The sequence below is a fragment of the Setaria viridis genome, chromosome 8 (genome assembly GCF_005286985.2).
Source record: "Setaria viridis chromosome 8, Setaria_viridis_v4.0, whole genome shotgun sequence".
In the NCBI taxonomy this organism is placed as follows: domain Eukaryota; kingdom Viridiplantae; phylum Streptophyta; class Magnoliopsida; order Poales; family Poaceae; genus Setaria; species Setaria viridis.
This window is the reverse complement of record NC_048270.2, coordinates 29466693-29488845: the sequence shown is the minus strand read 5'-3', so window position 1 is coordinate 29488845 and position 22153 is coordinate 29466693.

The window sequence follows — 22153 nt, the reverse complement described above, 5'->3', positions numbered from 1 at the left end:
CTCTGTATGCATCTTGTATCACCTGACCATGGTCATCAGTAGGGCCATTTTCTGCAAACTCATCTTCATCAGCCTCGCCCATTGTAGTACCTGCAAAAGCTTGGCCTGCAACCCAGTCCGGAATGGTGTCATCTTCCTCCTCCTCCTCGCCATCTTCCATTACAACCCCTAGTTCACCGTGCTTGGTCCAAACCAAATAGTTATGCATGAAACCGTATTTAAACAAGTGGCTGTGAATAGTCCCCCAGGAATCCTTTGAATACTCCTTCTTGTTATTGCATTGGAAGCATGGATAACATACGAACCCATTCTCTGGCTTGTTCGCTTTTGCCACTTCGAGAAAATAATGCAAGCCATCAATAAACGCCTTGCTCCGCCTGTCTGCATTATACATCCATTGCCGGTCCATCTGCATCGTATTACGCATGAAAATGGATTACACTTGACAATGGATTACGCGTGAAAATCGATTAAAGATCCAAACAACATGGTACAATACAACAACATGAAGATCCAAATACACATATTTAAATTAAAGTCCCAAACAACATGATACAATACAACAAGCCATCGACTGGTTATTATCAAGGAGGACTTTAAGTATCCTTGGACGGTGAAGACGAAGGTTCCGCTGACCCAACCTCATCCTTAGGTTTATTTGTGCCGCCTGAAACGGTAGTACTAAGTGGACGTGAAACACCTGGGACTGAGGGTGGAGCATAACGACCACCAAAAGGAGGTTCATGACCCGCGGCAACAGCTTCTTCATGACATTGCTGCAAATAATGAAGCATTGCTTTTTCCAGCGCGCTCTTTTTCTTCGGCTTATGCTGAGGGCCAACTATGATTGGAACCTTGCCGAAATAGGAACCACGATCGCCCCCACCATCGCCACTTCCTCCAGTAGCAGAAGCCATCTATGTACAAAAATTATTACCTTAACACTGCATAAGTTGTTGAACTTGAAGACCGTGATCATCTCGCGAGGATGTCCTCAACTAGGCGGCACCGCACTTCGTCATGAAAGAGGTTAGATGCTACGGAAAAGGGGACACGGTCACGATGTCCGTATCCACTCTTTCTCGTACAATCGAACCTCCTTCTTGACATACGTTGCTGCTCGGCGGAGAACATCATAGCAGAAATGAACACGGTATGCAAGTTCAACAAGTATGGATTTAAAAAACCATATTGAATTTGATAAGATAAACCGTCTAGACAAGGTAGCATCATTTTTAAACCACTGCAATAATGCATACTATATATGACACATCAATCTCCCTCACATTCTAGCTCAAAATACCTCTCCATTTTTCTACTTCATCATCACATTCTAGCAAATAATCTTTCCATCTCCAAAGCATAAATCAAAGCATAACACGAGGATGAAGTAGCAAACCTTCGGAACACTTGTGTTGGCCGAGTGAAATTCCCACGAAAATGAGGGAAAAAACTTCGGGCAGCACCTCCCTTGCTTGCTTCGACACCACTGGAGAGTAGGTGAAGCTCAGCTCTCTCTGTCAATGTGCTGGACTGGCTCGGGCTGGAGGAGGAAGAAAATCCTCTGTCTTGGCCGTATATAATGGGGATGAGTTTTTATCCCGGTTAAAAACTCCAACCGAGACAAAAAGGAACACCTTTTGTCCCGGTTGAAAGTTTAGTCCCGGTTGGATGCTCCAACCGGGACAAAAGGGTGTCCCTTTTATCCCGGTTGGAGCCTCCAACCGGGATAAAAGGGTGCCGCCACCGACAGCCCCCCACTAGCCGTTGCAACCGGGACTAAAGGGGGGCCTTTAGTCCCGGTTGCAATTACCAACCGGGAGTAAATCTCTCCTCCATTTTTGCCTACCGTGGCGCACCCCCTTTTGTCCCGGGCCAACTTTAAACCGGGACAAAAGGGGGCGGATCGAAAGCCAATTCTCTACTAGTGTTGACATATTTAGCCAATGGATATCGTAAATATTTTTTACTGTTGGTATTTTTTAATTATTATGATACACTGTTTAACTTTTTTACTTTGGTTTATAAAATTATTACGATACACTGCTAAAGTCGATATTTTTTCGGCATACAAGAAAGTTTTATCCTGCGATGGTTACAAGTCTTAGGTGATATAAAAGTATAAGGTATTGATACATTATACGAGTCTATGGATGGTTATTGGATACATTTAACTACATGTCTACATGCTATTCATGACTGAAAGCATGTCTAAATTTGTATAGTTTTGATGCATTTTCAGAATCGTGTCAAAAATCATTTTTATGTGACTAGAGAATTGATCTAATGAATGAAACAAATTTGCACCATCTAACTTGACATTACTCCCCTTTTCTTAGAACCCAAACACAAATGGTATGGTATTTGAAGACTTGGATTCCATATACTACTAAACTTTAATTAATACGTGAACATCCATTTTGCATGTTCAAATATTCTATCCATTTTTTAAAATAATGAAACACAACTTGAACCATTATTGATCTGTAGAGAATTGGTGACTTGTCGAAAAATGTTAATTACAGACGACTATACTTTAATTTGCTGAAATTTGCCATCTCACATTGAACTTGCCATATTTAGCAAGTGCACATCGTAAATACTGACTTTTTTTATTTTAGCTCTTTTCGTGAAATTTTTTTACAAATACACCCCTAGCGGAACTAATTCCGAAAATGGACCCTTAGCTTGACGCCAAGCTAACACATCTTGGCGTCAGCCTCCATGGCGCCAAGGTGACCACCCTACGTCTACGTGGCGTGCCTTACGTGGCGCTGAGGCTTGGCGCCAAGATCGGTGCACCAAGCCTATCACCATAGCAACGGGGCGTCCCTTTCTTTCTTCGTTCAAACTTTTGTTGCTTCCTATCGGTCTTATCTCCAGCGCCGCTGCCGCCCTCGGAGCGCGCCGCACCCACTGCCGCCGCCGCCCACACCCAGCCCTGGGCGCCCGCCCCCACCAATGGCCACTCGCCCCCGCCCCAGCCAGGTGGCCACCGCCGCCGGTGCCGCCCGCCCCCGCCCCCGCCGGTGGCCGCCCGCCCCAGCCCCTAGAGTTCCCCCCCTGCCCCTAGCCGCTGGTGTGAGTAGGTAAGATGAGTTAGGTAGTTAGTAGAATAGTTAAATAGATTGATTAGTTAGATAGATAGATAAGAAGATAGAATAGTTAGGTAGAATTTAGATAGGTAGGTAGAATTATTAGATAAAATAGTTAGATAGATAAATTGATAGTTAGATAGAATTGTTAGATATGAAAACTAATTTAATTTGGTAGGTTTTGTGTATGAATTGCAACGATAGAAGGAATAGAGAATACTCATGACACTATTTAACTAGGTGGATGTGCTTATAGATAGATAAATAGATAAGAAGATAGAATTGTTAGATAGAGAAATACATAGTTAGATAGAATTTTCTTCGTACGTAATTTTGTCTAGATATATAGTTAGTTACATAGTAATATAGTTATTACGATATTTAGTTAAGTAGTTATATACTTAGGTACATAGTTCCATATTAGGTGACATAGTTAGTTAGTAGTATTTAATAGTTAGTAGTGAATTGATAGTATCTCATTTCATACTTGAGACCTTATACTTAGAATGCTTCATTTATTATGGACTAAATGAATCTAGATGGATAACATAGTGAGCGTATATCATGGAGGTACCATAGAAAGGGATGACTATGGATGTGTTAAGTTTGTTGCCATGCAGTGCGAGGTTGTGATATTCGATAAGAAGTCCTCGTTTAGTGAGTTTGTTGCAAGGGCTCGGGAGGAGCTACATTGTCATGGAGATGATGACATCGCAGTCGAGGGCGTACTTCACCTAGGTTCCTCTCTCAACATTTAAAGAAAGATGGTCCCAAAGCTATATGGACTATTGTGTACATGGACTTTCATTATTTGACTATTGTGTATATGGACTTTCATTATTTGACTATTGTGTATATGGACTTTCATTATTTGACTATTGTGTATATGGACTTTCATGGACTTTGTAGACTATTGTGTACATGGACTTTTATTATTTGACTATTATGTGTATGAACTATTGGGGAATTTTATTATGAACTTTGTGGACGTTCATTATGAATGGACGTTCATTGTTAACTATTCTGGACTTTCGTTGTGAACTATTGTGTATATGGACTTTCATTGTGAACTATTGTGGATTTTTATTATGAATATGCCATATGCTTGTATGTTTGTATTTATGTTAACTATTCATCTCATAATTGTGCATGGATTGCATCAAAAAATAGGGAAAATTCTGTTAAAATTTCACTAAGAAGTACCCTTTTCATTTTAAAATTTCACTATAGAGTACAACTTTAAAGTGCATTACATCGCAAAATAAACATATGTCGTCTACCACTTGCATGCCCATACTTAAAGTGCATTACATGACAACATAATAAAAGTCCCACAGTAGACAATATTGTTCATAAATAAACCATAGAACTAGAAACTAATTATGACTACTGAGTGCAACGAGGCCACTTTCCCTTCCTCAAGGCATTGGGATTCTCCTGAATCGCAGCTTTCACTCGGCGTGCACACTCAAACTTCCTCTCCCTATCTTCCCTTTCCGCAGCAACACGCCTCCTTTCCTCCTCTTCCTTGTACTCCTTTTCTGCAGCCTCCTCTCGAGGCTCTTCTCCACCATCTCCTTCCTCTCTGCATCCCAGCACAACATATCCTCCATCTCCTTCTTGTCTTCATGATTGATCTCAGTGTCGATCCACTGCTCAAAATCACAAAGCGGTGGAGGGGTCTGCAACAAATGCAATTGTTAAAAAACAAAAAAATATGGAAAATAATTATAACACAACAACAATTCCTTACCAACTTGTTAATGTGGCGCTGACGAAGTGTAGGTTCAAACTCAAAGTTGGAACACATCCAATACCTCTGCCTATACGTGTCATGTTCATCGGACTTGGCTACCTTGCAAGGATCGCCGCAAAAGCACATAGGCACTGGAACACCACTAGGCAGAGGCAATGGATTGAAGGCATTTCCGGTCAGCTTGGCGCCATAACTACAATTTAGTTTATTTCGTTGTAAGAACCGAAATCACTTAACAATAAACCTACAATTAGGATTTTCCATTTGATCCACAACAATGAACACATAACATAACTATGTGCGCTGAGGTTACCTTGGTTTCCTAGCTTTTCCACACCTCGGCATCCTACGGTTGCATTAAACCCTAAGTTCAAAAATGCAACTAATATATAGAGAATCGATGTGAAAAAAAGCTATGAGGGAGAGAGGATACCTTGCTCTTCAAGATCCACGGATCAATTGAAAGTTTCTTAGGCCAAAATGTCGATTTGTAGTATAGGGCGAAGTGGGGAGAGCAAAAATCCGAGAGGGAGGAGAAAGAGGAGGAAGAAGGTTCGGCCAGGAAGAAGGAGCGCGGCCGTTATGTAGGAGGTTTGGTGCCAGGCTGGCTGGTGCCAAGGCTTGGCGCCAAGCCTCCGCCACGTCAGCTGCTGCGTCAGCGGCAACGGCTCGACCTTGGCGCCAGCCTCCATGGCGCCAAGCTAAGGGTCCATTTTTGGATTTAGTTCCGCCAGGAGCGTATTTGTGATCATTTTCCACTAGACAATGCTAGCATTTCCTACCCATACAATATCGATCACAAGCCTTCGGAAATTTGGTTTAAACAAACATTATGGCATTTCAAATGAATCAAGAACTAAGTGGATCTTCATTTCACTGTTTTGGTGACAAGAGTTCGGACATACCCCAAAGTGAACTATAATTTCACAAGATGGGTTGATTTAGGTTTGCTTAATGTTCCTGCTGGATCTTCAGAAAAATCAGAAGTTCATACCCCTTTGCTTGCCAAATATGAAGCCACAAGGCCCAAGGATGGACTGGCACTGCATTGCACGAGGTCATCTATCCTAGGCCCGTATGGACTCAACTTTGACACAAAGCAACCCTGAAGACCTTGCCTTCACAAGAACATTCTAGAACTGAGGAAGATTCGCACCAGGAACTAGTGGAGGACTCAGTGAGAGGTGGTGCCAAGCAACACCCTAATATTATATTTTGTTTCTCTGTTATATTATTTTATACAATTTCTTTTAGATTGTTTTCTGATATTTTATATAGTTATGGACAAAAAAAATTGAATGACAAGGGTAATACAAACAAGATTTTATTGTATTGTCATTAACAAAGGGATTCATTACATGCAGCAGCACTCATCAGGAATACGGCCTTTACAATAGGCTGAAGCACGATTGTACTTTTGGCTCTCGCAATGGTTTTGGCACTCTACAAGTTTACAGGGGTGCGTATCGGATCCAAGCTGGAAGCATGGCGGAGTCTTCGTTTTTGGCTTGGCAGTAAGGCAGCCCGAGCCTACAAATGCAACCAAGATAACAAGAAATGTTTGTTAAGCAAATAATATGAACATGTCATAAATAAAGATATATAACGCAAAGTAAAAGTAGTGCATGTGCCTACAGGTTGCGCCAATGCACCATATGGATGTGTTAGATACGACCGCGAGAACCAAGAAAACAGTGATTGCGCTCTTGATAAGCGCCATGGGGAAAAGATGTGAACTTCTCTTCCTTCTTGTTAGGAGAATGATCTGTATTTCTTCTTCGCTGTAAGGTCCTGGTATTTATATATCTATATATGCAGACGTTAGCATGAACAACATTTGTAGTTTTGTTGTCTTCTATTGAATCTAATGCATCCTACACTTTCTTTTTTTCATATCTCTAGACCCATATATTGCATATCCATTTGAGGCTGCAATAAATATGTTAGTATCTGATTCATATATTCCTATGCACCATCCATTTGGATCATGTTTTTCTCTTCAGATTGCATTATTCAATTGCTTTGAGCATTTACTAAAGTAATCAATACCTTGGTATCTTCAACCATTCAACCTGTTACCTTTGCATCCCTCTAGAAAAAGATGCTTTGATATCTATAAACTTATGGATTCTGTATCTAACTGGTGTAAATATGTGAATATATCTTCTCCGACTCATGGATTTGTATCCTTTTCTTCTCTAAGTGGTATTCAATAAATTAAACAAACTTTTCTTCTTCTGTCTACTTATTACTCCCCCGTTTTCCAGTCTAGAAACAATTGCTTGATGTCTGAAGACTTGGATTCCACATACTACTGATCTTGAATAAATATTTGAACATCCATTTTGCATGTTTATATGTTTCATCTGTTTTTTGGAATCACGAAACATAACTTAAACTATTCTTTAGGTGACGATGATCATTTTCTTGTCAAGAGAAGGTATACTAGATAGCCAATTAATTTTCCATGTGACACTAAACTTTGCTGCCATTATTTGCAATTTCGCATTGAACTTGACATATTTAGCCAATGGACATCGTCAATACTTTTTTACTGTTGGTATTTTTAAAATTACTATGATACACCATTAAACTTTTTACTTTCATTAATTAAATTATTATGATACACCGCTAATGTTGATATCCTTTTCCAGCATACAATATAGTTTTATATGATGGTTACAAATCTTAGGTGATATAAAAGTATAAGGTATAGAAACATTTTACGAGTCTATAGATGGTTATTTGATATGTTTTACTACGTGTCCACGTGCTATTCACGACTTGAAGCATGTCTAAATTTGTATCATGATACAATTTTAGAATCTTGTCAAAAAGCATTTTTACGTGACTGTAGAAAATTGAGTTCTCCAAGTGGTATTCCATGCCACACCATCTAACTTGACACTACTCCCATTTTCTTTGAATCCAAAGAAAAATCGTTTGGTATCTGAAGACTATATCAGCTCACCTAGTATTGTGTACCGTAGAATGGCTCCCATCCGTACGATCATGAATCCCAAACCATATCGGGGAAGTCAGCGCACTGCCGGTGAAGTTGCCAGCACGGGCCGCCAGCTCACCGTAGCACCGCAGTACGAGTGCGGCCACTTGTCCACATTATCTATGCTGCCCCCGAGGCCTCCACGCACGCAGGGCACGTACCCCACACCGGCCATTGCCGACAGTGTGAAGTGGTGTCAAACTCTGCCAGCCACCATCTAGGTCGGCTACGGGATCGTTAGCTCGCCTCCCCCTATCAGCAACTACTGCACGGGCGTCCGGCCATCCACCGTGCAACGACCTTTCTACGCGGCTCTCGACGCTGCTGCATGCCTTCATACGGATTTATATATATATATATTCTCAATATGCACTTTAATGATGTATGTGTATATATATACACCAGTAGAGAATTGGCTTTCGATGCGCCTCCTTTTGTCCCGGTTTAAAGTTAGCCCGAGACAAAAGGGGTGCGCCACGGTAGGCAAAAATATGAAGGGGAGAGTTAGTCCCGGTTGGTAATTGCAACCGGGACTAAAGAGGGGCCTTTAGTCCCGGTTGCAACGGCTAGTCGCGGGCTGTCGGTGGCGGCACCCTATTATCCCGGTGAACCCTTTTATCCCGATTGGAGGTTCCAACCGGGATAAAAAGTTTAGTCCCGGTTGGAGCTTCCAACCGGGATAAAAGGATGTCCCTTTTGTCCCGGTTGGAGCTTCCAACCGGGACTAACCCTTCAACCGGGACAAAATGTGTTCCTTTTTGTCTTGGTTGGAGTTTTTAACCGGGATAAAAACTCATCCCCATTATATACGGCCAAGACAAAGGACTTTCTTCCTCCTCTAGCCCGAGCCAGTCCAGCACATTGACAGAGAGAGCTGAGCTTCACCTACTCTCCGGTGGTGCCGAAGCAAGGGAGGTGCTGCTCGAAGTTTTTTCCCTCATTTTTGTGGGAATTTCACTCGGCCAACACAAGTGTTGTGAAGGTTTGCTACTTCATCCTCGTGTTATGGTTTGATTTATACTTTGGAGATGGAAAGATTATTTGATAGAATGTGATGATGAAGTAGAAAAATGGAGAGGTATTTTGAGCTAGAATGTGAAGGAGATTGATGTGTCACATATATAGTATGCATTATTGCAGTGGTTTAAGAATGATGCTACCTTGTCTAGACGGTTTATCTTATCAAATTCAATATGGTTTTTCAAATCCATACTTGTTGAACTTGCATACCGTGTTCATCTCTGCGATGATATTCTCCACCGAGCAGCAACGTATGTCAAGAAGGAGGTTCGATTCTACGAGAAAGAGTGGATACAGACATCGTGACCGTGTCCCCTTTTCCGTAGCATCAAAACTCTTTCATGACGAAGTGCGGTGCCGCCCAGTTGAGGACATGCTCGTGAGATGATCACGGTCTTCAAGTTCAACAACTTCTGCAGTGGCAAGGAAAGAATTTTTGTACATAGATGACTTCTACTACTTGTTGAACTTATCAAATTCAATAAGGTTTTTCAAATCCATACTTGTTGAACTTGCATACCGTGTTCATATCGGCGAGAATGTTCTCTGCCGAGCAGCAACGTATGTCAAGAAGGAGGTTCGATTCTACGAGAAAGAGTGGATACGGACATCGTGACCGTGTCCCCTTTTTTGTAGCATCTAACCTCTTTCATGACGAAGTGCGGTGCCGCCCAGTTGAGAACATGCTCGCAAGATGATCACGGTCTTCAAGTTCAACAACTTCTGTAGTGGTAAGGAAAAAATTTTTGTACATAGATGACTTCTGCTACTTGTTGAACTTATCAAATTCAATAAGGTTTTTCAAATCCATACTTGTTGAACTTGCATACCGTGGTCATCTCGCATAGGATGTTCTCCGCCGAGCAGCAACGTATGTCAAGAAGGAGGGTCGATTCTACGAGAAAGAGTGGATACGGACATCGTGACCGTGTCCCCTTTTCCGTAGCATCTAACGTCTTTTATGACTAAGTGCGGTGCCGCCCAGTTGAGGACATGCTCGCGAGATGATCACAGTCTTCAAGTTCAACAACTTATGCAGTGTTAAGGTAATAAGTTTTGTACATAGATGGCTTCTGCTACTGGAGGAAGTGGCGATCGTGGTTCCTATTTTGGCAAGGGGAAAATCATAGTTGGCCCTCAGCATAAGCCAAAGAAAAAGAGCGCGCTGGAAAAAGCAATGCTTCGTTATTTGCAGCAACGTCATGAAGAAGCTGTTGCCGCGGGTCAGGAACCTCCTTTTGGTGGTCGTTATGCTCCACCCTCAGTCCCGGGTGTTTCACGTCCACTTAGTACTACTGTTTCAGGCGGCACAAATAAACCTAAGGATGAGGTTGGGTCAGCGGAACCTTCGTCTTCACCGTCCAAGGATGCTTAAAGTCCTCCTAGATAATAACCAGTGGATGGCTTGTTGTATTGTATCATGTTGTTTGGAACTTTAATTTAAATATGTGTATTTGGATCTTCATGTTGTTGTATTGTACCATGTTGTTTGGTCTTTAATCGATTTTCACGCGTAATCCATTGTCAAGTGTAATCCATTTTCATGCGTAATACGATGTAGATGGACCGGCAATGGATGTATAATACAGACAGGCGGAGCAAGGCGTTTATTGATGGCTTGCATTATTTTCTCGAAGTGGCCAAAGCAAACAAGCCAGAGAATGGGTTCGTATGTTGTCCATTCTTCCAATGCAATAACAAGAAGGAGCATTCAAAGGATTCCTGAGGGACTATTCACAGCCACTTGTTTAAATACGGTTTCATGCCTAACTATTTGGTTTGGACCAAGCACGGTGAACTAGGGGTCGTAATGGAAGATGGCGAGGAGGAGGAGGAAGATGACACCATTCCGGACTGGGTTGCAGGCCAAGCTTTTGCAGGTACTACAATGGGCGAGGCTGATGAAGATGAGTTTGCAGAAAATGGCCCTACTGATGACCTTGGTCAGGTGATATGAGATGCATACAGAGATTGCGAAACTGAGAAGGAAGCAGCAAAGTTGCAGCGCATGATAGATGATCACAAAAAATTGTTGTACCCAGGTTGACAGCAGGGCCATAAAAAACTAGGTACGACACTAGAATTTGTGCAATGGAAGGCAAAAAATGGTGTGTCCGATAAGGCATTTCAGGGGATGTTGAACATTGTCAAGAAGATTCTCCCTGAGAATAATGAATTACCGTCCACAACATATGAAGCTAAACAGATTATTTGCCCTCTCGGATTGGATGTTCAGAAGATACACGCATGCCCTAATGACTGTATCCTCTATCGTGGTGATGAATACGAGAAATTGGATGCTTGTCCCGTCTGCGAAGCCCTGCGGTATAAGATCAGGCGAGATGATCCTGGTGATGTCGAGGGGCAGTCTCCCAAGAAGAGAGTTCCCGCGAAGGTGATGTGGTATTTCCCTATAATACCACGCTTGAAGCGCTTGTTCAGGAACAAGGCGAATGCTAAGTTGATGCGATGGCACAAAGAACACCGTAAGGAAGATGAGATGCTGAGACACCCCGCAGATGGGGCACAGTGGAGATCAATTGATAGAACATTCCCGGACTTTAAAAGTGAAGCAAGGAACATAAGGTTTGGTTTAAGTACTGATGGATTCAATCCATTCGGTGAGTTGAGTAGTGGCCATAGTACTTGACCTGTGACCCTTTGTATGTTCAACCTTCCTCCTTGGCTGTGCATGAAGCGGAAGTTCATTATGATGCCGGCGCTTATCCAAGGCCCAAAACAACCCGGCAACGACATTGACGTGTACCTAAGGCCGTTGGTTGATGACCTTTTACAGCTCTGGAAGGAAGAAGATGTACGTGTGTGGGATGAGGATAGACAAGAGATCTTTAATCTACTAGCATTGTTGTTCGTAACCATCAATGATTGGTCTGCATTGAGTAACCTTTCAGGGCAGACAAATAAGGGATATCGGGCATGCACCCACTGTTTAGACGACACAAACAGCATGTATTTGAAGCACTGTAAGAAGGTCGTCTATATGGGTCATCGTCGATTTCTCCCTGCTCACCACCAGCTGAGAAAGAGCGGGATGCATTTCAAAGGGGCGCCAGACCATCGTAAGAAACCTGCACACCGTAATGGAAAGCGTATCTTCGAGATGTTGAAGGATGTAAATGTAGTCTTTGGAAAGGTACTTGGTAGCCAACCTATTCCGAACGACGATAACGGACATGCACCCGTGTGGAAGAAAAAGTCAATATTTTGGGAGCTACCTTATTGGGAAATCCTAAAGGTTCGCAACGCAATAGACGTGATGCACCTGACGAAGAATGTTTGCGTGAACGTGCTAGGCTTCATGGGTGTTTATGGAACCTCAAAAGATACATTGGAAGCACGACAGGACCTGAAAGCCATGGGGCAACGAGATGACCTACATCCGGAAAAGAGAGGTAATGGACAGCACTACTTACGTCCTGCCAGTTACACTCTCTACAAGGAAGAGAAGGATAGCATGTTTGAATGCTTCAATAGTATGAAGGTCCCGTCTGGGTACTCCTCAAATATAAAGGGAATAATAAATATGAAACAAAAGAAGTTTACAAATCTCAAGGCTCATGACTGCCACATGTTGATGACCCAGTTGCTTCCGGTTGCACTGAGGGGTGTTCTACCAGAAAATGTCCAGTTGCCACTCGTAAAGCTATGCGCGTTTCTCAATGCGATTTCGTAGAAGGCAATCGATCCATCCAAGATATCAAAGCTACAGAACAATGTGGTGCAATGTCTTGTTAGTTTTGAGTTGTTATTTCCACCATCCTTCTTCAATATTATGACGCACTTACTGGTTCACCTAATAAAAGAGATTGGTATTCTCGGACCTGTATACCTGCACAATATGTGGCCTTTCGAGAGGTTCATGGCAGTCCTAAAAAACTATGTTCTTAATCGTGCCCGTCCAGAAGGAAGCATCGCCAAGGGATATGGAACAGAGGAGGTGATTGAGTTTTGTGTTGATTTTATTGATTCAATTGACTCGATTGGGGTTCCAACTTCACACCACGAGGGGAGGCTCTGAGGAATGGGCACCCTTGGAAGGAAATCAAATTTGAGCAATGATACTGATTTGTTCGACAAGGCACACTACACTGTTTTACAACAGTCATCCTTTGTGTCTCCGTATATCGAGCAGCACAGGCAGATGGTAGCTTCCAAAAACCTGACCAAATCCGATGCTTGGTTTACCCGTCATCACATGGAAACTTTTCCCTCCTGGTTGCGCCAACAACTTATGGGTAACTCTGAGATTCACCCACAGCTTGCCTGGTTAGCCAGGGGACCTGCTAGCACAATCGTCAAATTCCAAGGCTATGAGATAAATGGTTACACATTTTACACGAGAGCCCAGGACCAGAAAAGCACGAACCAGAATAGTGGTGTCCGCATAGATGCCATGGACAGAAATAATAGCAAGGAGTCGTATTATGGTTTCATACAGGAGATATGAGAACTCGAATACGGACCGCTGTACATCCCTTTATTTCTTTGCAATTGGGTGAAGCTAACTGCCATAACCAAAGATCAGTACGGAGTGACAATAGTAGATCTGAGCAAGACTCGATACAATGATGACCCATTCATACTTGCCAATGATGTGCATCAGGTGTTCTATGTGAAGGACATGTGTAGCAAACCTAAGAGGAATCCAGAAGAGACATGGGAGGCAAAGTGCCACATAGTTCTTTCAGGTAAAAGAAAAATCGTGGGAGTCGAGGATAAAACAGACCAATCAGATGATTATGATCAGTTTGATGGTATGCCTCCATTCGTCGTTGAAGTTGATCCAAGCATCCTGCTATCCAAAGAAGAGGCTCCGTACTTATGCCGCGATCATGATCAAGGAACTTTCGTGAAAAAGAAATTTTACAACGTTGTATTGTAATGCGCTAAATTTACATGGCCTTTGTGTATTAATTGATACAATTTTTAATTTACCCTATGTATGATTTCATGTGTTCTTAAATTTGTTAGGTGAAGATTTTTTAGATAAACATGAACAATGTTAACCACATACAAACATGGATTTTTTTGCACATTGAAATTATTTAATTGAATAATTTCTTGATCACAGCGATGCAGTAAAATAAATATTTTAGAGGGTATAGAATTAATGACTAAATCATACTTATTGTCAATTTACTCGCTAATTAAATATGTTTTTGCATGTACAAAATATGTGAAGGTTTTTGTTTTTCATCCTGAAATGCAGTGAAAAGATAAATAAAATCCATTTCCAAAAAACAGGCGGGAGAAGAAAACTAGGAAAAAGACCTTTTGTCTCGGGTGCCAACAGCAACCGGGACAAAAGACCCTCCTTTTATCCCGGCTGCAAACGACAACCGGGATAAAAGGGTACTTTTCATCTCCCGCCTGGACGTACCCTTTTACCCCGGTTGCCAACTGCAACCGGGATAAAAGGCCCCCCCTTTTATCCCGGTTGGTGGTGGCACCCGGGATAAAAGGGTAGGCTCCCAGCCCCACCTGGCGGATGCACTCTTTTGTCCCGGGTCCCGTCACCAACCGGGACAAAAGGCCCTTTAGTCCCGAGTGCCATTACGAACCGGGATAAAAGGGGGGGGTTAAAAGTCACTGTACTCCCTTCTACCCCCACGCCAGTTACACTTAGCAAAATTTTCGCCAAGTCCCGTGCGTTCTGTTCCGTCGCCGCCCGTCCGCCTCCCTCGCCGGCCGCCGCCGCCGTCGTCCCCCATTGCCCAGGCTGTCGTCGTCCCGCCGCCGACCGCGCCCAGACATCCTCCTCCTCCATCGCCCCGGCCGGCCCGCCTCGATCCTCCTCGTCCGTCGCGCCCAGCCCCTACCTCGTCGCCGCCGGCCACCAAAGCTCCATCGCGGGCCTCATCGCCGCCTCCATCCTCGTCGCCGCCTCGTCGCCCCTCGTCGCTGCCTCATCGCCGTCCCGCCTCCGCCGTCCCGCCGTCTCGCGCGCCTTGGCTCTGTCGTCGCCTCGGCCGCCGTCCTCGTCGCCCCGGCTGCCGCCGTCCCGCTGACCCGGCCACCTCGTCACCCCGGCAACCGTTGACGACCGCGCGCGAGAGGTCTGCCGCGCCGGCCGGCACTGGCGCCGGGAGGGCCTTTTTTTTAAAGTTAGAAAATTAAGTTAGATTTTATGTTAGATTTTTGTATGTATTTAAGGTAGATTTTTAAGTTAGATTTTTAAGTTAGATTTTTTTAAGTTAGATTTTTGTATATGTGTTTAAAAATCAAATTAGTGTAAATTAGTAGTAATTAGTAGTAATTAGGTTCGTCGCTCCGCATAGGTTAGAAATGAATCGTGTTTCGTCGTGGTTCCATCCCCGCCTCCGCCGTCCCGCCGCCCTGACCGCCGCCGTCGCAACCTAGTAGGCACCGCCCGTGGTTCCGTCCCTGCCTCCGCCGTACTGCCGCCCTGACCGCCGCCGTCACAACCTAGGCGTTATTGCTAGAAATTCGTAAAAATTCATGTTATTGCTAGAAATTCGTAAAAATTCAGGTTATTGCTAGAAATTCGTAAAAATTCATGTTATTGCTAGAAATTCGTCACAAAGTACTACTAATTTGTAGAAATTTGTATAAATATTCTGGACTTTGTAGGATTCATGTTATTTTATGATTTGATTACATACATATAAGTAAGGCGATTTCTATGACTGTCATGTATGATTCCATGTATGTTTCAATCAATAGTTGAAATGGCAGACGATGAGACCGCAAGGTATATCATGGAGCAGATAATCGCTGGTGATGGTAGTGGCGACAACGTTCCACTATCGTACACGGATGAAGAGGGCACCCAGGCGGACATGTTCCTCAACATGTCCGCCGATGGGAATGAAGAGCAACAGCCCCAGCAACACCTTGCCATGGCGGAAGGTTCCGGCGAGGTATATATAACGATTCTTGTATTGTTTCACGCCACCGTTACTACTACGTACTAATTAATGAATCTTGAACTGTTAGCCCTCCGGATCGACGCAAGGGTAGAAGACCCGAGGTCATACAAAGGTGATGGAAGGGAGGCTTGTCATCACAGAAGTGACAGAAGAGGGCAGGCCGGTTGCTCCCGAGAAAGTAGCAAAGAAGTACGTGAGTCAGATCGGGGCAATCGTCCGGGACAACGTGCCTATCAGCATGAGAGAATGGAAGGGCAGAAGCACTAATCCGTACGCCCTCCCGGAGACAGAAAAGAATATGCTGTGGGAAGACGTCAAGAGACATTTCACATTCCCCGAAGGATATATTGAGAAGGATGTGAAAGCGTGGACGCTTAAGAAGATGGCTACACAATTCCAGACATTCAAGAAGATGCTGGATACCCACTACATTAAGAAGGGCCGAACTCCAGACTTCAACGCGTGGCCAAAGTTGAGGGACCACTGGGATGCATTTGTTGAATATAAGAGGAGTGAAGACAGTGTGAAAAAGATCATGACCAACACAACAAATGCTAGTCAGAAGGGCTACCACCATCATCTGGGGCGAGGTGGGTATGGCTCAGCAATTCCCAAGTGGAGGAAGATGGAACAAGATCTGATCGAACGGGAAATCGTACCTGCAACTATTGAATGGCCCGAACGATCAAAAAATTGGTACTACGCTCATGGAGGCTCCCTGAGCCAAGAGGATGGGACGTTGATTTTTAATGACACAATACGTGAGAAGGCCGAACATCGTGTGAAGAACATTGAAGATTCTAAGGCTGGGAGGTTGAAGGTGGACCAAGAAAATGATGAGCTCACATTGGCCCTCGGTAATCTGGAGCACCCAGGACGTTGCCGAGGGTTCGGGGTGGTTCCGTGGAAGTTTGCTTTCCGAGGCGACAACGCCTCGTACAAAGCCGGAAGCGAAGAAAGGAACATATCGAGGAGAGCTGGCGGCAGATGCTAGAATCTAAAGGGCAGGCACAAGAACAAAGAATGATGGATGAAATCAATCGTCGAGTGGCCCACGCAGTTGCGGAGTTGGCCCAATCTGGAGCATTGCCGAATCCTAACACCGCCAGCCCTTCTCAACGCCTCCTGAGCAGTTGTGCTTCTACAGGGGTCCCCGATGCGCAGACGCCCAGGTTACCCGTGGAGGAGCAACGGTTCCCCGTGGATGCCATCACGCATCGGACCTCATGTGAGCTGCATGCACTAGTCGGCAACCTCACTATTAAGGTATACTTATACATAATATTTATGCAATCTTATCAATTGATCCTGGCCTCGAGATCGAAGTTCAACTTGTTTACTTCTGCTATATGTACAGGTAGCGTACGAGAGTGCGTTAGCAACCCTGGCGGGGTAGAGCAGTCATGGCATGGAGATTCCACTTGGCTACGCTAGCGTCCGCATAGAGCAAATAGTTGATAGCCAGTATGAAGGTCTAGAGCTTGACCTCCCGGGAGGCGACGGGGAAAAGACATTGGCAGATGTGCTTCATGGGATCATTCTATGGTGAAAACGCTACATCATTATTCCTAGCACGGAGCCATCTCCTCAGAGCTCAAGACCGCTCCCCGTAGATCCCCAGCAACGACCTTCTCCTCATACCTCGAGACCGTCATCTCCTGCTCCAGGACCGTCCCTTCCATCTATATCAAGGTCTCCATCTCCACCACATCCTGGTGCTGGGAGCGATGACGACAATAACAACACCCCTCCCCGATCACCGTCGCCGGCACCAAGAGCGCCCCCCTTGAAGGAACCTGCACCACCACTAAAGAAGTCACGAGCACCGCCTCCCAAGCAAAGACAGAGAAAGAAGAAAACAAAGGAGCCTGAAGTGACTCGTAAGGAACATTGGGAGGCAATGTCTTATGCGGAACAGTGGGCAGAAATCCAACGAGAGGCCAGTGAGTGGTTCAAGAAACAAGCCAAAGAAAAAAAAGCAAGGGAGATGGAGCCATCGCCAGTAAGTCGACGAGATTTAAACTTTTTTATCAGGATGGAAGAAGGAGCCAAGAAAAGGATACCACTCTTATCAAACTATGAACGGGCTTTAGTAAAGGCTGATGAAAAGGATAAAAGGAAAGGAAAGTCATCTTCCAGCGGTCCTGTCCCCGACCTCAGCCATTTATCAAAAAAAGATGCTCAACGGGTAAAAGCAATGCCCTTGGATCAACAAGCAAATGTATTGAAGTTCATGGAAGAAACAGGTCTGGGACTTGATGAATGCATAGGGCAAGTTGAGACACCAACTGCACCGCCCCCTGAGCCGAGATGGCCTTATGAGCTAGGCAAACCTCTAGTAAAGCCTTCATTGGTATGGAAGCTATCAACAAAGATGTACGCATTCCATCAATGGTACATGATGGCATCCGCCGACTCGAGAGAGATGCTCGGCCTGAAGGTAAAACCGATAGATTTTCACGGCGAAGGGGAGAAAGTGCTATGGCTAGACTTCAAGGATATATACGAAGTGTACCATCATGATGCCCTGGACATCTCTCTGATCAGCGCTTGGGTTCTGTAAGTGTTCGTTTATCTCTACATGTAAATTTTGGTGTGCGTCACCGTACTAACTTCGTCTTCATTTCATGTAGGATGCTAATTCAGACATGGCGCCGAGAGGCGTACCTACATATAGGGGGTGTTTGGGAGCACTCCACTCCAGAAAAACCAGCTCCACTCCACCAGCTCCACATTTTCCTAGCTCCACTCCACCAACTCCAAAAAAACATGGAGTTGCTGCACGTGTTTGGCTGATGGCAGTGCTCCAGCTCCAAAAACATGAGCACTTGTTGTGAATGGTCTATTTTACCCTTTGTGAACGGACCCACATGTCATACTCTTCTATTTTCTCCTCTCTTCTTCCTCTCTCTCCTCTCCTCTCCTCTTCTCAGTTTTAAACAATGCTACATATATTACAAGAAATTATCATGCGAAATGTAGAACAATCTTGATCATCAATCAGAAATGACGACGAGAACCAATCACAACTCAAACACCATCTCATCTACACGAGCAAGCAATTCATCTTTCTTCCTGTTTGCACATCGCAAGAGCAGCAGCACAGAGTCATCTACACGAGCAAGCAAGTCATCCACCGGCGGCACCAGCGGCGGCTGCGCCACCGGAGTACTTGGCCTGGATGCGTTCAACGAGGTGGGGCATCCAGAGGTGTCTCACGACGTCGCAGCGGAGCTGCTTGGCGTGCTTGTGCACCATGCTCGACCTAGTCGCGCTGGCGTACCACGTCGCCTACGCCCCGCCCAACCCCACCAACGCCACCCTCCTCGGCTCGCTCGCCACCACCCTCTCCAGCACTTCCCGCTCCTCATCACCGCCCGCCGCCTCGAGCGCCAAAGCCACGCTAACCGCCTGCTCTTCGACACGGGCAGAGGCGGCGCCGGCGTCCTCGTCGTGGAGGTCGCGGTGTCGATGCCGCTCTCGTCCCACCGCTCGCGCCGGCCCCGGAACTCGCGCGACTGCACGCGCCGGTCAACAAGGACACGCCGCACGTGCTCCTGCTCCAGATCAACCGCTTCTCGTTGTGGCGGCGCGGCGCGGCCCCGTGATTGCCTCGTCCGCGCAATACCAAGCCGCCGACGGATACGATCTTCGAGACCGTATCCCTGCACCTTTGGCGCAAGATCACCGCAGGGCGCGCGGCCGCACGGGTTACCCCGCGCGCACGGCGCTCAACCTGACCGTGAACGGCTGCGCGCGGCTCGGGCCTCCTCGCGGCAGGGCGGGCGGGGCCGGGGCGGGCGGCGCGGCGGTGGCCGGCCGGGCGGGGCCGGGGCGGCGCGGGCACGCGGCGGGCGGCCGCTGCGGCCGGGCGGCGCGCCGGGCGGGTGGCAGCGGCCGGGCGGGCGACGCGGCAGCGGCACGGTGGAACGAGTGCGATGGGAGCCTTTTTTGTTTCCCGAACCGGTACCATGTGTAACGAGTGGCAATGGTGGGTAAATACCCACCAACTCCACGAGGAGGTTTGTAGATGAGGTTTTTGGAGCACCTCTTGAGGTACTCCACAAAAAATATGGATCTACCCCCTGCTCCACCTTTTTCTTGGAGCCGGAGTTGCTGGAGCTAGACGCGTTTGGCTGTGAGTTTTTTATAGTTGGTGGAGTGGAGCAATTTTTTGTGGAGTGGAGTGCTCCCAAACACCCCCATAGGCTTCATGGATCCATCTGTAGTTAACCAACAACAGATACAATTAGCGCCGGAAAAAATCTTGGTGGAAGTATTCCTAGACAAACAAACATTCAAGGATTTCATACTACTTCCATACAACTTCAAGTAAGTGTGTGTATACCGTCTACTTTCGATGTCTTTTTCCTTATCTCTACATGTTAGTTAGCTCTAATATGCATGAACATTTTCCGCACGCAGGTTCCACTGGATCCTTATTATAATTGAGCGTGAAAGAAGCCACGTCACTGTCTTCGATTCGTTGAGGAAAGATCCGGTGGAGTACCAAGAAGTGCAAGACATGCTAGACTTGTAATAATTCTGGACCTTTATCTCTATACAAAAGTTTGTTTCCTAAATTTTATCCCAGTTACACTATATCATTCATTATTCTAATCCGCAGCGCATGGAAACAATTCATAAGGACACACAATGGTCCATTCAAAGAAAAACTTACATGGAACACAGACTTCCCGGTACATATGAAGTCTGCACATTTATTACATTGTATAACAAGAATATTTCATAACTTATTTTTTTCCGCACTGAAGTGCTTAAGACAGGAACCCGGGAATAATCTATGTGGCTACTACATCTGTGAGCACATGCACAGTTTTATGGGACCCAAGGGACTGAAGATGACGCAGCACAACTTTAAAGTACGTAAAATAAAACTATTACTAGTTAATTATTTTCTAGCTCCTTATATGTATTTGTTCGTGTAACATTCACAAATTTCCAAATTATAGATGTTAAATATTCAACAAGGACTCTTGAAGGAAGAAAAAGTAGCGGCAATATGTGAAGGTCTCATTGGATTCCTAATGGACGAGGTGGTAGATCCAAAAGGAGAATTTATTACGATGGACGACAATCAGACACTCCGATCAGCAACACCACGACGGGAAGATTGTAGATAGATACTTTGATTTATTTGTATATATAATACGCGCTAATTATGATCGATTTGTACTAAGCTAGTTGAATTGTGTATATGAATTGTGTATATATATAGTAATTGTATAATTACAAATCCCATTCGTTTAAATACTAGTTGATTTCATTCTAAAAAAATCTCAACTACTAAAGGTTAACAAAAGGGCCGCGGTACTACGTACGTGATGCATGCATGAAAAATTCAGGCGCCAGGCAGTGCCATGCAGGGCGCTATTTAGTCCCGTTTGGAATCCAGCCAGGACTAAAGGGTAACCCTTTACTCCCGGTTGGGAAACCCAACCGAGACTAAAGAGGCACCCTTTATTCCCGGTTGCTTTTACCAACCGGGACTAAAGGCCAATTCTCTACTAGTGATATATGTTCTATTTCCTTGTTATTATTTTGTATACTCAATTTATATTTATGTAACATATATTCTATATCGATCACTCTTCTTCAATTGGGTTGCACACTAGATTGTTAGGGTGAAATTAGCGGGAACTAAAAGTTTTAAAAACTGATGGCGGGAAACAGTTTTGGCAAATTCAAATTTGAATCGCTGAATTTTTTATGGGAACGACAGAGGCGGGTGATGCCATTATCCACCCATGCAGAACAGTTTGCAGGGGTGGGTCATGGAGTCACCTGCCCCTGGAAATACACTTCAAAGGATAGGTCATGACGTCACCCGTTCGTAGAAACGGCTTGGAAGGTCATGACGTCACCCGCCTGTGGAAACGGTTTTACTGGATCGGACCTGTTACCCACCCCTGCAAACAGCTATTTAAGCTGCGAAAGCTAGAAACGGGTAGCGCGTCCATCCCTGCAAATGTTGTTTCAACTGCCCCTAAAAAACTGTTTTTTAGTAGTGCGCGCAGGCCACAAGCGGCGGCCGCGCACCCCAGGCTGGCCATCACCATCATGAAGCTATGACGGCACCAGGTGTTGTGTGTACCTGATTGACGCTGCTTTCAAGCAAGCTCCCGTGTGCTAATTGCATCCGCGCCTGACTCGTTCCTGCAACAGAGCGCAGCGATCGCCAACGCCAACCATGCCAACGAACTGAGATCGCTAACGCCCACCGTGCCAACGAACCGAGGCAACAAGCATGCGTCAGATGGTAACGCGCAATCGAATTCTTTTGTGCTTCGTTTCCTTCTTTTTTTTCTTTTTGTTTTTCAGTGAGCAGCAATGTTGTCAATTGTAT